The 12,562-nt window shown below is 40.2% G+C and overlaps 1 long non-coding RNA gene across 2 annotated transcripts; it reads left to right on the forward strand.

Annotated features, from left to right (window-relative positions):
• Positions 1–1,107: 1,107 nt before the first annotated feature.
• Positions 1,108–6,835, forward strand: LOC115568154 (uncharacterized). 2 transcript variants are annotated; one of them, XR_003981338.1, is made up of 5 exons: positions 1,108–1,195; positions 1,549–1,690; positions 2,565–2,693; positions 3,501–3,606; positions 6,537–6,835. It is a non-coding gene; the product is annotated as an uncharacterized LOC115568154 (long non-coding RNA). The 2 variants fall into 2 exon arrangements; XR_003981337.1 differs by lacking the exon at positions 6,537–6,835 and adding an exon at positions 4,790–4,921.
• Positions 6,836–12,562: the final 5,727 nt, after the last annotated feature.

Here is a 12,562-nt window from a genome sequence, read left to right on the forward strand (position 1 = left end):
AAAACAGTCTTAGCTTGGGAATCCAGATCCATCTCCAATTGCCAGTATCCACTGTGGCTCCAGCAAGGGACTCAAGGATTCCCAGGATGGTAGGGATGGGATAAATATCATTCCATATGAGTCTTGGCATTGGGTTTTCTGTAATCCAAACAGAAGCTGGGTTTTCCACTTTTCCTAGAAACGATGGGGAATCACACACTGAAGATGAAGGTTCTATCACATTGCTTTCCAACATTTAGTCCAGAAGCTCCTTTAACACCTTTTGTTTTGGTGGTTAAAGATGGTAAGATTTCTTTTTTATCAGCACATCATCAGTCAGAAATGTTTTGCGTGTAATCAAATCAGTGCTTCCTACTTTGTTGGTACATACATCATTATTGTATTGCAGCATCTCTCTAAGCCTCTCTTTCATTTCTCATTTCAGGTGTGAGCCTTGAGCTGCCTTTTCCAATAGGTCTGGTGAAGGATGTTGTATAAACCAAGGCACATTTGCCAAGGAGAGAGCAATAGGTGTGCTGGATTGATTGGTTTTGAAAAAGTACCTCCCCATCTCCCCACAAAACCAGCAAGAACCCCCTGCCATTTCAATTTGCATACCAGTGTTTGAGGAGACAGCAAATGGAAAACTGGTGCACCCTCTTGGATGCACTGACGTGGAGAAGGGGTTGTGCTAAGTGTATAAGGGAATGCCTGTCCACAGGTTCAGTATGGGTTTTGATGCTTTGATGCTGAAACAGTGTCCTTTCCAGGAACTGGCAGTGAGAGGCCCCTTCGACTGTTGTGGTAGTGGACTGCCAAAGGCAGATGCAGCGTTGTGTCCATAAACTGCTGTAATGGTTTGGAAGGAAGGAGATGCCGTTGCCTGACCCTCTTTGGGACCAGGAGCATTAGCTGAGGGTTGACTTGTCTCTGCCCTCCATGGCATATATGGCTGGCCTTATGCAATTGTGATGGAGAAACCAGTGTTTCCTCATGTTAATTAGGCTGTTGGCTCTTGAACACACCCTGGTGTTCAGGCCAACCCCTCCCAACCCCTCTGCCCAACTCAGTCCTGATTAATCTGAAGGCATTTAAGGCACCTGTGGCCTCAAGGCTGTCTCTTTGTCTCTCCCTGCTCGCCGTGTGGGCTCCTCTGACTCTGAGCTGCTCTCTTTTGCCTTGTCATAGTGGTGTCTGCATCTACCTATAAATGAAGGTATGTTGTAAACTGCCAATACATGATGTGCAAGTGAAGTAGTATTAACAAATCCAAACCTTTTCTCTTTTATAGTTCACCTCCATTGTAGCACATTAAGTGGGGTTAGCCTGTACACCTTTTTATTAAGGTACATAATTTAACTGTAAGCAGGAATATTACTGAAATTCCACTTGCATATTTTCACTATTAACTTGCCCTTTTTGAATTTATAGGTCATTGTCAGCTGCTGTTTTGCTTTGCTCTAGTTTGCCTTTGATTTGTTCTGTTGTACATTCTTATATAATTGGCTTGGACCAACTGGTGCGTTTTTAATTGTAATATTTCTTTTGCCCCTTTTTCCTTTATTTCAGTGGCGTCAGACGGCTCATAGTGGAGGCTAGGCAGGTTAGAGTGGTTCCCCTCACTGTTTGTAGTGTTTAAGTTCACCGGGACACAGTTTGCAGTGATTCACCGTTTGCAGTGATTGCTGATTGCAGTGAGCATGTGTGGTGGGTAAGTTGTTGCACTCCTGGAACACATCCTTAAGTAGAATGCCTCCCTTTAGCTGGCTTCTGTCCACTGTTTTGGTTAATTTTAGAATATGTGTTTTACAAAAGAATACTTAAATAAAATTTAATATTATTCTTCCGCCATAATTTGATTCATTTACCCTGCGTTATTAATCCCCTTCTCCACAGATATTTCCATATATTCATTCCTTCACTTCAATTAATAAATGTAGCTTTACTTTGGAACCACCTCTCTGTCTTGTCTCAGTTAAATGAACTTGTGTTGTCCAGTACGTAATTGAGGTCTTGTCACATTTCCATAAGATATTTCCTGGGGTGAAATTCATATTTTCATTAAAACCATTCAGCGACCCCTATGGATGAATCCCCCCTCACCGGGGGGTAGGTATTTCAGTTTTTTTCTTTAATTTGTCCCCCATCTGTAGTATCTGGCATTACACATATTTTTTTTCGATCTCCTAACTGCATGATTTTTATCTACAAGGCCCTGCTGCATGTTTTACCTGATCTCATCAACGTTATCTCCTTTAGAACATGTAATTTGCACACTTGATCACAAGAGTCCTTGATTTTAAATATTCCCACTGTAAGGACTGAATTGGGGAAGACTGCTTTTCAGGTCTATGCCCCTCAGAAGTGGAATGACTTACAGCATGCTCTTGAACTAAATCATATTTCTTTAAATGGTTTCAAATGCCTATTCTTCAATGTTCTGTAGTGTGAGTGTAATTTATGATATTGTGTTTTCTGTTATGCATTTTGTACTCGGGGTGTCATTGGAAAAGAGAGCTTCCTCTCAATTGACCTTCCCTGAGTAAATGATTTGTTCATTCAATTGGTTTCACTCTGTCTTGAAGCTTGAAGGGGGATCCATACTGTCAGATAAGGATAAACGGTGTGTCCAGGACTTGGCCCATGCCTGGAAACTCCCTTCCCTAACTGAGAAAAACAGGAGATGGCTTTCTGAGAAGCTACTGATCCATGCTGTGAGTAAAAGCCACAATTCATGTTGTTTTTTTGTTTTGTTTTTTATCCTGTGATGTTTTGGTTATAAATGCACATTGCTAAGTTTCTAAAAATAAATAACTAAAATAACAAAGTCTGACAAAATTAAATTGTTGCACTTTTTCTGATTAATTTATTCCCATGGTAAAAAAAAAAAAAAGTCACTTGCAAATGCATCCCTTCCCATGTGCCAAGTTTTTTTTTTTTTTCCTAGAAACAAAAACGATGGTGGGTGGTCTGTAATACTGCAAATGCAAGGAGTTGTATCAGTCTGCAGGAGAACAGTATTTCCTCATTCACAAGTGAATTGAAGCATAATTATTTCAAATGGAATTGTTTTTCTATATTGCTTTTCAAGCTTTTAAGATAAAAGATGTTATGTGTTCTATCCTGCCTTATTACTATTAACAGGTAATAGGATGTGTCACAAGGCAAATTAAGCAGCTGAGACAAGGTCTTAAAGAAACCCCGATGTAGAAACTGATGACCCAAAGACTTGCCACAGTGGCCTTGCTTTTTCCTAAAGAGGGGAGCAGGAAGGTTAATTTTAAATACTTATCTTGTGATGTTACGTTCCTAGTAAATATTATGGTTCATACCTGGTCAGCATCTATTAATGTCTGTTTTCAGTCTTCTTGTTGTTTCTGTTTTCCCACATACATAACCCATAATCGACATCACGGCTACCAACCAGTGATATTTGATCAAAGAACTAAAGAGTGCAAAAGTTATGATTTTAAGATAGAAAAATGACAAGTCTTTCTCGTCCTATTTTTTTTTCAATGCAGGTACTTCTTCAGGGACTTGCATGACCTCGTGAGGATTGCGACAATGATTGTTCAGTTGACCCCAAATGCCACATATCAGGCTATCCTCGACAGTTCATTGCTAATGGTATGTGTGCAGAGACACTTGGAAGTGCTATTCAAATATGATTTGGTTACCTGTTAAAGTAGTATAAAAGCTGCATAGCTATTTAAATATTCAGTGTGAACTTCCCACATTCACTTTTGAGCTGGAAACGGCAACATGCCATGAATTATTTTTTAAAAATCCACCCGATTTGGGGGGGAAAAAAAAGTAGTCATGTTGGCGTTTTCTAGTCAATAGTCGAGTCCAACAAGTCGAATTCTAAAAAATATTTTTCTGTAAACTTATCTCAAGGGTTTGACTAATCTTCTATTTAGTGTAAGCTGTGAGTGCCATAGTTGGCCATTTATCCTGATGACTAATAAAATCAAAATATTTTTATAACTTTTAATTTACTCCATAACAACGCCAACCTGGTCAAATTCTGGATCGAATGGGAGATTCTACCACCAAGTTTCTCCAAGGAATTGGTCGAGAGCAGATACCCCACAGCCTCCACCTGCTTTGAGGCCTAGTGCATCCCAGGGCATTACAAGGAAAATACATCTTTTTAACGTGACATCCTGGCCTGTAGTTGCAGTTGCCATACAGGATTTGGTCTTGTGGGTGACATTTGGCCTGTATTATTTACCCTTGTTGACAAGATCGATCTTTTGGTAAAATACGTTTATTTTTAAACTTGTTAACTGTTCTGTTAAAACATTGTTTAAAGACTGAAGGGAACTAATTTGAGGGAGTACTTCCCACAAATATTCCTTGTAAAATCTCTGCACATCCAAGAAGTTCTTATTGTGTACTGAATATATTTCCACGCTGTTACTGGGGTCATTTGCAGTATTAGAAAACATGTCACTCTGCTTCCACATAAAAATGTGGTATGTGTATATCTCAAGTTTTGCAGTTCATTATGTTCCTTGTAAACAATTTGTGCACTGATATCATTGAAGATGGAGTGGAAGTATCAAGTAGCATCACATGGAAATACTTAACCACTGTACAGTACAAGTACCTAAAATTTGTACTTAAAAGTCCCCCTCTAATCAAACAATACTGTTTGGTTTTGTTGCCAGTTAGTGTTTCACTTTGCAGAACGATATGTTTGCTGCCTTCAAGTTAATCATTTTAATAAGTTAATGATTATGAAAGCCTCAAAAAATGGACTTAACTGTATTAGTTCATGTTCTGTGCTGCCACCTACTGGTCACAGGTTGATGCAGGCATGCACACTCTGCAACACATGGTTCAGATGAGTTCGGGCAGGCAGGACGAGCGCTGCTTGGTGCATGGATCTGTTGGAGGCTTCACATTCATCAGCTGACAGTGAAAAGTTCCTGAGTTTGTTGAAAATCCAACTTTATTAAATATTATTCAAAGTAAAGTATTTTATATACATCTTAACACCTGTTTGAAAGTGATCTTTAAGTACAGTACTTGAATAAATTTACTTGGTTACTTTCTGCCACTGATTGTACTGTTGTGGTGTAAAACTTCTAGTTTAAAATATGCATTTACCTGAGAGGAAGGCCAAACTTCTTAGCAGATTCTAGGAAGAAAGCCAGGGTGGTTGATGCAGCACAAATGCAATTACACGTCTATGAGACACTCAAGTATCAAATGATTATAGAAATGTGTACTCCTAGTCTAAACAACTGTGCTTACCTTATGGGAAAACGTAAATGCCACCAAAGACAACAGTGTTGTAGCTGAAAGGGGAAAAAAAAAAGAAAATTGTCAACTGTATATAACATAATGCAAGTATGGAAAAAAGTGTTCTACACACAGTTGCTAAATGTAATAGACTAGGTGTATGCCATTTTAAGAGGTCAGCTGTGATGGTGCATATACACCCATTTATAAATAAATAAAATGTGTATAGTGTACACTTAAACTGGTATATTTTTCTTGAGGTAGGGCATCTTTCAGGCAGTGAAAATACACTGTCACATGTGGGACTGTTCACTGCTGTTTATTGCTTGTATCTCTGTCCGGCACTGTGTGCTGGTATGACATACTGGGAGAGAGCAGAGGGTTGTCTGTCGCTAATGCACTTGGTGGCCATTAGGGCTTTGACTTTTGGCCAAAAATCATATTCAAAGTTAATTTATTGATATTCGAATATATTCAAATATTTATTCATAATATTTTGACCTTTAAATGCCTTCAGTAAGACCTGTATTGGTATCAAACTTAAGTTGTATATGTTCTGTCCACCAGAGGGCAGTGTATCAGTCAATGTCAATAGGCAGGCAATGATGTTTTCAGAAGAAAAACTGTTTTTTTTTTTTTAATTATATTTATTAAAAGTCAGACCCCTCCTCCTCTTCCAGCTTGCTGAAATGTAGTGTTGACAGGTGGGCTCTCAAGTTGGTGGTTGTCACGTGGTATGTGAGTTTGGTCCTACATATTTTACATATCACTTTGTCCTGAGTCGTGACTTTTCCCTGTTCCTTCGGCAACTCAAAGTAGCGTTGCTTTTCGGATGGTCTGGAGTGTAGATTTCGAACTCCTCAGGTGTAACGTTAGTTGTTGTAGGCGTTGGCGCGGCCATTGTTCTGGTATACAAAATAGGCGCTAACCAGGACACTAACGTCGCCTACAGGAGCCCAGATGAATAATAACCTTGCAAATGAGCTCGCGACTTACAACTTCACAATGTGTGAAAAAGCCTTGGAATCTGGATTAAAAACATTTACAAGCAAACACGTTTACAAAAATAATACCCATAACAGGTTTGAATATTAAGGGCTGCCTAATATTAGTTTGAATATCTTTATTTTTGTAAATATTTGAATTATATTCAAATAACAAAGTTCAGAGTCAAAGCCCTAGTGGCTATTAGAACCTCATACGACCCCACTTAAAAAAATTAACTATTACTGTTTTTGCTCATGTTTCTAGTTCACATGACTAAGGCTTTTATACCATACTCTAATAATGTATGCTGTGTGTTTTAGGTTCTGCCAGTCCATTCATTGAAGTCTGGCTACAACTGTGGATGAAGTGGCGTTGTAAGTTTTGCAGTTTTGCTACTTACAGTGAAGGAACAATAGAGTCATTACAAAGGTAGACATGGACGTGGAAGACGGGACTTGAGCTGCATTTGGCTCAGCTGTCTAACTTTGCTCAAAACCCATGTGGAGTTTGCAAAACATATCAAGGAGCATAAAACGGGATCGAATCCACTTGCTAAACTACGCTGTGAACTACTTTTTCTGCAACAACCATCATAAAGCAAAATTTTCTATATTTTAGACATTTGAGAACTCGAGACTGTACTTTGTCCATTTGTGCTCTTTTAAGACTAGTGTATTTTCAACTTTTACTGCCAACAACAGCCAATATCATCATTATGCTAAGTTTAATTTAAACCTTGTCACAGTCATGCCTTTGTAAGTGATGAAGAAAAACTGCTCCAACCACCCCTCCCTGATTTAGGTTTGTTTTAGTTCATTCAAGGAAGTGGCAGCATCCTGTTTCGGTTGAATGTTTTTTTTCTTATAGCCAAAGTGCAGTACTGATATAATTTGTATCTGTATCGGCTCATCTCGGGAGTTGACTGTCCCGTCACACCTCTACTAGTAACATCTTAAAATAATGTAGCTCAGTACAACAGTAGCACTCAAAAACTCAAAGAATTAAAGAATTCCTCCTCAAAAAAATTATAATAAAAATAATGGGGTCAGCATCTGGTTTAGGACCACATATGAATGTGGCCAAAATATAATAGAAACATTAGATTCCCTGTGCTATCTATATGAAAACAATTATGTGCTCATAAGAAGGGGGGAAAAAAGGATTATGATTTGGTCAACTTTTACATGCAGACCAGACGGGGACAATTTAAGGACAGGTGTGTAAGGAGTCATGCAAATAGTCTATTGTGTATATTTTTATTTAAAATGTATTTTTTCTCTTTCAGGTAAGAGTTGTCTCCAATGTTTCTGTGTCATAGTGTCAGAAAATGAAATCAGATGTCTTCCAGTTGAAGGCACTCCCTCAAGTGTCAAGGAGCTGTACCAGGTGTTACGAACCAACCTTGGTTTTAGGGGGGGATTTATTTTCCAGTTTGAGGATCTTGATTTTAATTTAACAGACATCAAAGACCTTCCTGTGGAGTGGGCAACTTTGAAAAAGAATTGTCCACAGCTGATAACTCCTCAGATTCATTGGACACAAGCAGCCTTTCTTCAATCAGTAGTGGGGATTCCACAGTTCTCACATAATGTGGAGGTGCAACTGAGAGAAGCAAACTGTAGATACACTAGGGATGGATCTGACGGTGATTCCTGAAGGTTTAAAGACTGATATCCTTGACATACTTGCAGAGAGTATGTCGAAGATTACTGCTTATCCTAAGAGGGACCACTACTAGAGTGTAGCCAAGGCACTTGTGGAGAAGCATCTGTCTGTGAGAGCCAGGGTCTGAAAAGTAATGGTATTCATGCTCACAGCCTGAAATTTAAGCTTGAGTAAAGGGGGGGGGGGGGGGGGAGATAAAGATAAATAGGGAAGAAACCAATTTAGGGACCAACAACGCCACCTGGGGACTTGCACCCCAGGATGTGAAAGAACCAAACAGTATAAATGGCACAGGGTCGAGACTGAGGAGGCAGAGACCGTGGATGAACAGAAAAAATGTTTTTTATTTATAATGTTGTGAAGGAAACCAAAAAAAAAGGAGATTTCATATAAAGTACAACATTTTATTAACAGAAGATAATCAAAAGAAGACAACTATACCAATACTAAGACTCAAAGGAAATGAGTATAAAACTAAAATCAGGGGGCTGGGGCCTCAGCAGGGGCAGACTACTGCAAGGAACCACCATCTCACTACTCTGGGGGACAACACTACAAACATTACAAACCAAACATGCACTAAAAGAGCCCCAGTGCCAACTTGCATGCAACAGGAGTGAGGTTCCACCACGATGCGGAGCCTCCCACATGAGGACCCCCAGGCCACACTGAAAATCAAGACACTTCCTAAAACAAAGAAAATCAAAAGTTAAACAACCCAATTGATAAACAATGTCAACAGACAAATGTATTAAAATTTAACAAACTTAATAAATCTGGATCCAGAAAAACTAATCAAAACCATACAAAAATGAACAACGTAGACAGATAAGGCCAAAACAGATGAAGCTGGTCCAAAAGAAAATCAGGGAAAAGAAAAGACTAAACCTAACAAAAACAAATACAAAAACAGGACAAAACAGAACAGCAACAGGTGACCTAAAACACAAAGAGGCACATGGTTAGTGAGGGGGACAACTCTGAACCATCATGAAACAAACATGGGCACCCTACTCACCACCTTCAGCAGATAATCACCACCAGGGACCAGCAAGAGGCTGAAATGAGCCAACTAAGGCCATTTATACTGCACCTGGGCAGGGGGAGGAGCCAAGGGAGGAGCTTGGCTGACTACCTGGTTGCATTCAAAAACACCTCACAAAGGTTCACTACAATCGGAAAAGCAAAAGTTGAATGCATGTTTCAAGAAGTCAGAGAAGAGTGAGGTGAACTACTGTCCTGATCCACCTGAAGGACAATGTCCTGAATACACGGAGGAGAAATGCCAGATAATCGAGGCTGAAATGCAAAAACGAGATCCTGATCACCAGCTTTTGGAGAACCTGATGGTTGCCATGTTTTCTCAGCGCAGAATAAAGATAATTGGAGATCAGCCACTCATCGCAGAAGTAATTTCCCGATGGCCGCTCCGCTCCATGAGACGCAGGTATTCACATGACTACAATTGTATTCCCAGTTCCCAAAAAACCCTGTTTTAACCTTCCTATTGTCCTCCGTCCTGATCCACCTGAAGGACAATGTCCTGAAAACATGGAGGAGAAATGCCAGATAATCAAGGCTGAAATGCAAAAACAAGATCTTGATCACCAGCACTGCATGAAAAGTGGGATTTTCGTCAGTATGCGGCACTGTAGATTGACGTGGAATTTCAGGTTTGCGACTGCACACGGCAATTTGCAGGCAACACCGAAAACTGCTGTGAATTGTCGGAAATTGACGTGGGCCTTGCTTGGCAGTTGTCCCCCCATGACCCCCCTCCCCCTGATTCTAGAGGAGGCTTTAACATGTAAATGAAAATGCTGTGAGCTATACAAATGCAAATCAGGGTAGCAGGGGGAGTTTTAGCCCAGGTGACCTTTTTCTAAAAGGTGCTAACTTCATTTTAAGAAAATCTCTGGTATAAATAGGTGAGGCTCAGTAGCCTAATTATAGACCCTTATATTTTTAGCTTGAATTGATTTATTTAATTAAAGTATGCTAGATTAATTACTGTGTATGTCATTAGCAATGGCCAATGTTATGTAAAAAAGATTATTTATTATTTTTCTCTCTCTCTCTCTTCTGTGAACAAGTTAAAGACTAGAACTGCAAGCAGTTATGAATGGGGCCAAAACCCCCACCCGCGACTCGGACCCCGCACACCGCAGAGCCCACCGAAGTTGGCCCCAAAGGATGCCGGGCTCAGGGCAAAACTGAGGACACAGGCCAACGTCTGAGCCGTGGTATTCGCTGTAATGGGAAGTGCACTGGAAGTGCAAAAGCTGAATGTGTGCCTATTTGGATTTATTTAATAAGCCACACCCACATTGACCAGTCATGACCACCTTCAAGATATGGCCTCAGGATTGGCCCTACATCATACCAACTAAATTTTGTAAAAATCTGCGTAGCCGTTGAGGAGATATAAACGTCTTAGCCTTTTAGTGCCCCCTAGTGGCCAAAATTCGCCAAATTCGGCTCATGGCAACCAAGGATCTCAAATTTGGTGTTAATATCATTTAGTTTGACCGAGATATCAAACAGTTTACATTTTTATAGCTAGCTACAGACATTTGTTCTTTAATAATTTGCGCATTTTTTGACCGAGCAAAATTCTTTGATAACTTTAGATCAGGTCCAGCTGAAGAGTGTACGTGCCAAGTTTCATGCAGATCGGACAAAATCCCAAGGAGGAGTCTGAAAAAGTAGGTTTCTGCATATGTGGCGATTCAGTGAACGAAATGTGCAGCAGAAGTGCACGTGTCCTATGTCAGAAAACCCAGCTCTATTCAGGTCTTTAACTTGTCTTATCTCGTGAACTCGGCAGTCTCTTCCCAAAAATCCTTGTTTTAACCTTCCTATTGTCCTCCAAGGTCAAATTGACCCTACTGTTCCTTCCTCCTTTCCTCCCTCCCTTCCTTCTGTAGGAACATGTTTTTGTCTCCTCTTAGCACCACAGGAGATGCAATCTTCATGTTCATGTAGATTCCCCTCTGACCTGCTTTCTGTGACACCATAATGGCCTGGCTCTTTCTCCTTTCCCCTCTTCACACTCCACTAGTGGGAAAACAACATGTGCTGGGCAATAAACATTGCCTGTGGGAAGAGACTGTCTGCTGAGTTCACGAGATAAGTCACCAGACCCCCAAAGCCTATCACTAAAGGGGGGAGGATGACCATTTGTCACCCTAAGTTCCCCTCTTCCTTGAGTTGTATAGAGCCTATATTAACAGACTATGGGCATCCGAGACTCAGAAAGGTCTCATTCAGCATCTGGACTGCATTTTCTTTTACGGACTGTTTATAATTCAGTGCGCAGTGGTCACTGGATCACATCGGGTTTCCCTCTTTTGTAACAGGCTTGTCACCAACAGACATTCTCCACATCTGGCATGGGCTATCAAAATTTCACACTTGTAAATTATGACACTCAACCCAGCCAGTGTGTCTCTACATTCACAGCAGGAGAAAAGAAGAGCCTTGATTTCTTTTGTAATGCTAAAAAACTACTGAACTGTAATCTTATCCTTTGCAAGACAAAATATTATTAATCAGCTTGATGAAACCTCAAACATACTCTTTCCCTCCTTTTTGTGAGTTAAAGGAAACTCCAGTTAGGGACCCCAGGTTTAATGTCTGGAAGTTTGATGGAGCTAAATCCATAATATGAGCTATGACGTCACGGGAGGAAGTGACGTGCCAGCCTGTCCTCGATTCCGCCTTCAGCTTAAACATTAAAAGAGCGAACTTCACGTTGCTCGCTCTCACTCCTCTCCTCTTCCTCTCTTCTCCGTAACCCCTACTTGCTTAATCTTTTCTGCAACACGTGTAAACTATTATTTTTCACACTTAATCTCCGGACATTGCTTAGTTTGCGGCTCCGAGACCTTTGAGCTCCAGAGATTTGAATCGCTTATAGAACCTTATTCAAGTGACGCGCCGTTATTTTGAAAATACCTTTTATTTTGAAACCGAAGCAAGAACGAGATTAATCCTTTTTGTATTTTGTTATATCCTAAAGTATCGTAACCAAGTAAGCCAGAAGAAGCTATTTTTGTTTTTGGATTTAGTGACTAAGACAAGTCCGGCCAGCGTTTTCTTTCCCAGTTATTTTTATGCAAGAAGCCCAATCGATATATGTTCGGAGTTCCGTAATAACCAGCTCAAGAGCGAGACTCGGATCAGAACTCTTAACTATTATAAAGTCAGTGCAGTTTAACTGCCTCCAGCGCTCTCAAGCAAAAACTGTGCTGGGCCAGAAGCTGTCCTCAGTTGACCTGAGAAGACATCGCTCTCCCGCGGTTCTGAAACCGCTGCTGCCTCCCTGCAAAGAGACAAAGCTGATACCGACAGTTCGGAGTCCGGGACCCTTTTCTCTTCAACAAAAGTACGCTAAACATTTCACACGAAAAAGAGTCACACTTGAATGAAATCAGAGTCGGTGTTTTTGGAAGCGTCATATCTATCTATGGCATTGCCATATCGCCTCGTTAGAATAGATATTAATTCCATAGTGGTGATTTATTGGTTCATTACACTAAAATCCACCATCATTTAGAATTCATCTTGTCAGTATTTTATTTCACCATCTTCACAATTTCTGTTACTTGTCACCCGTTTGAATCATTACCTCATATCATTTACTCTGCATTTATTTAGTCAAACATATTTAACCTTATGT

This window comes from Sparus aurata, chromosome 17 (assembly GCF_900880675.1).
Source record: "Sparus aurata chromosome 17, fSpaAur1.1, whole genome shotgun sequence".
Classification (NCBI taxonomy): domain Eukaryota; kingdom Metazoa; phylum Chordata; class Actinopteri; order Spariformes; family Sparidae; genus Sparus; species Sparus aurata.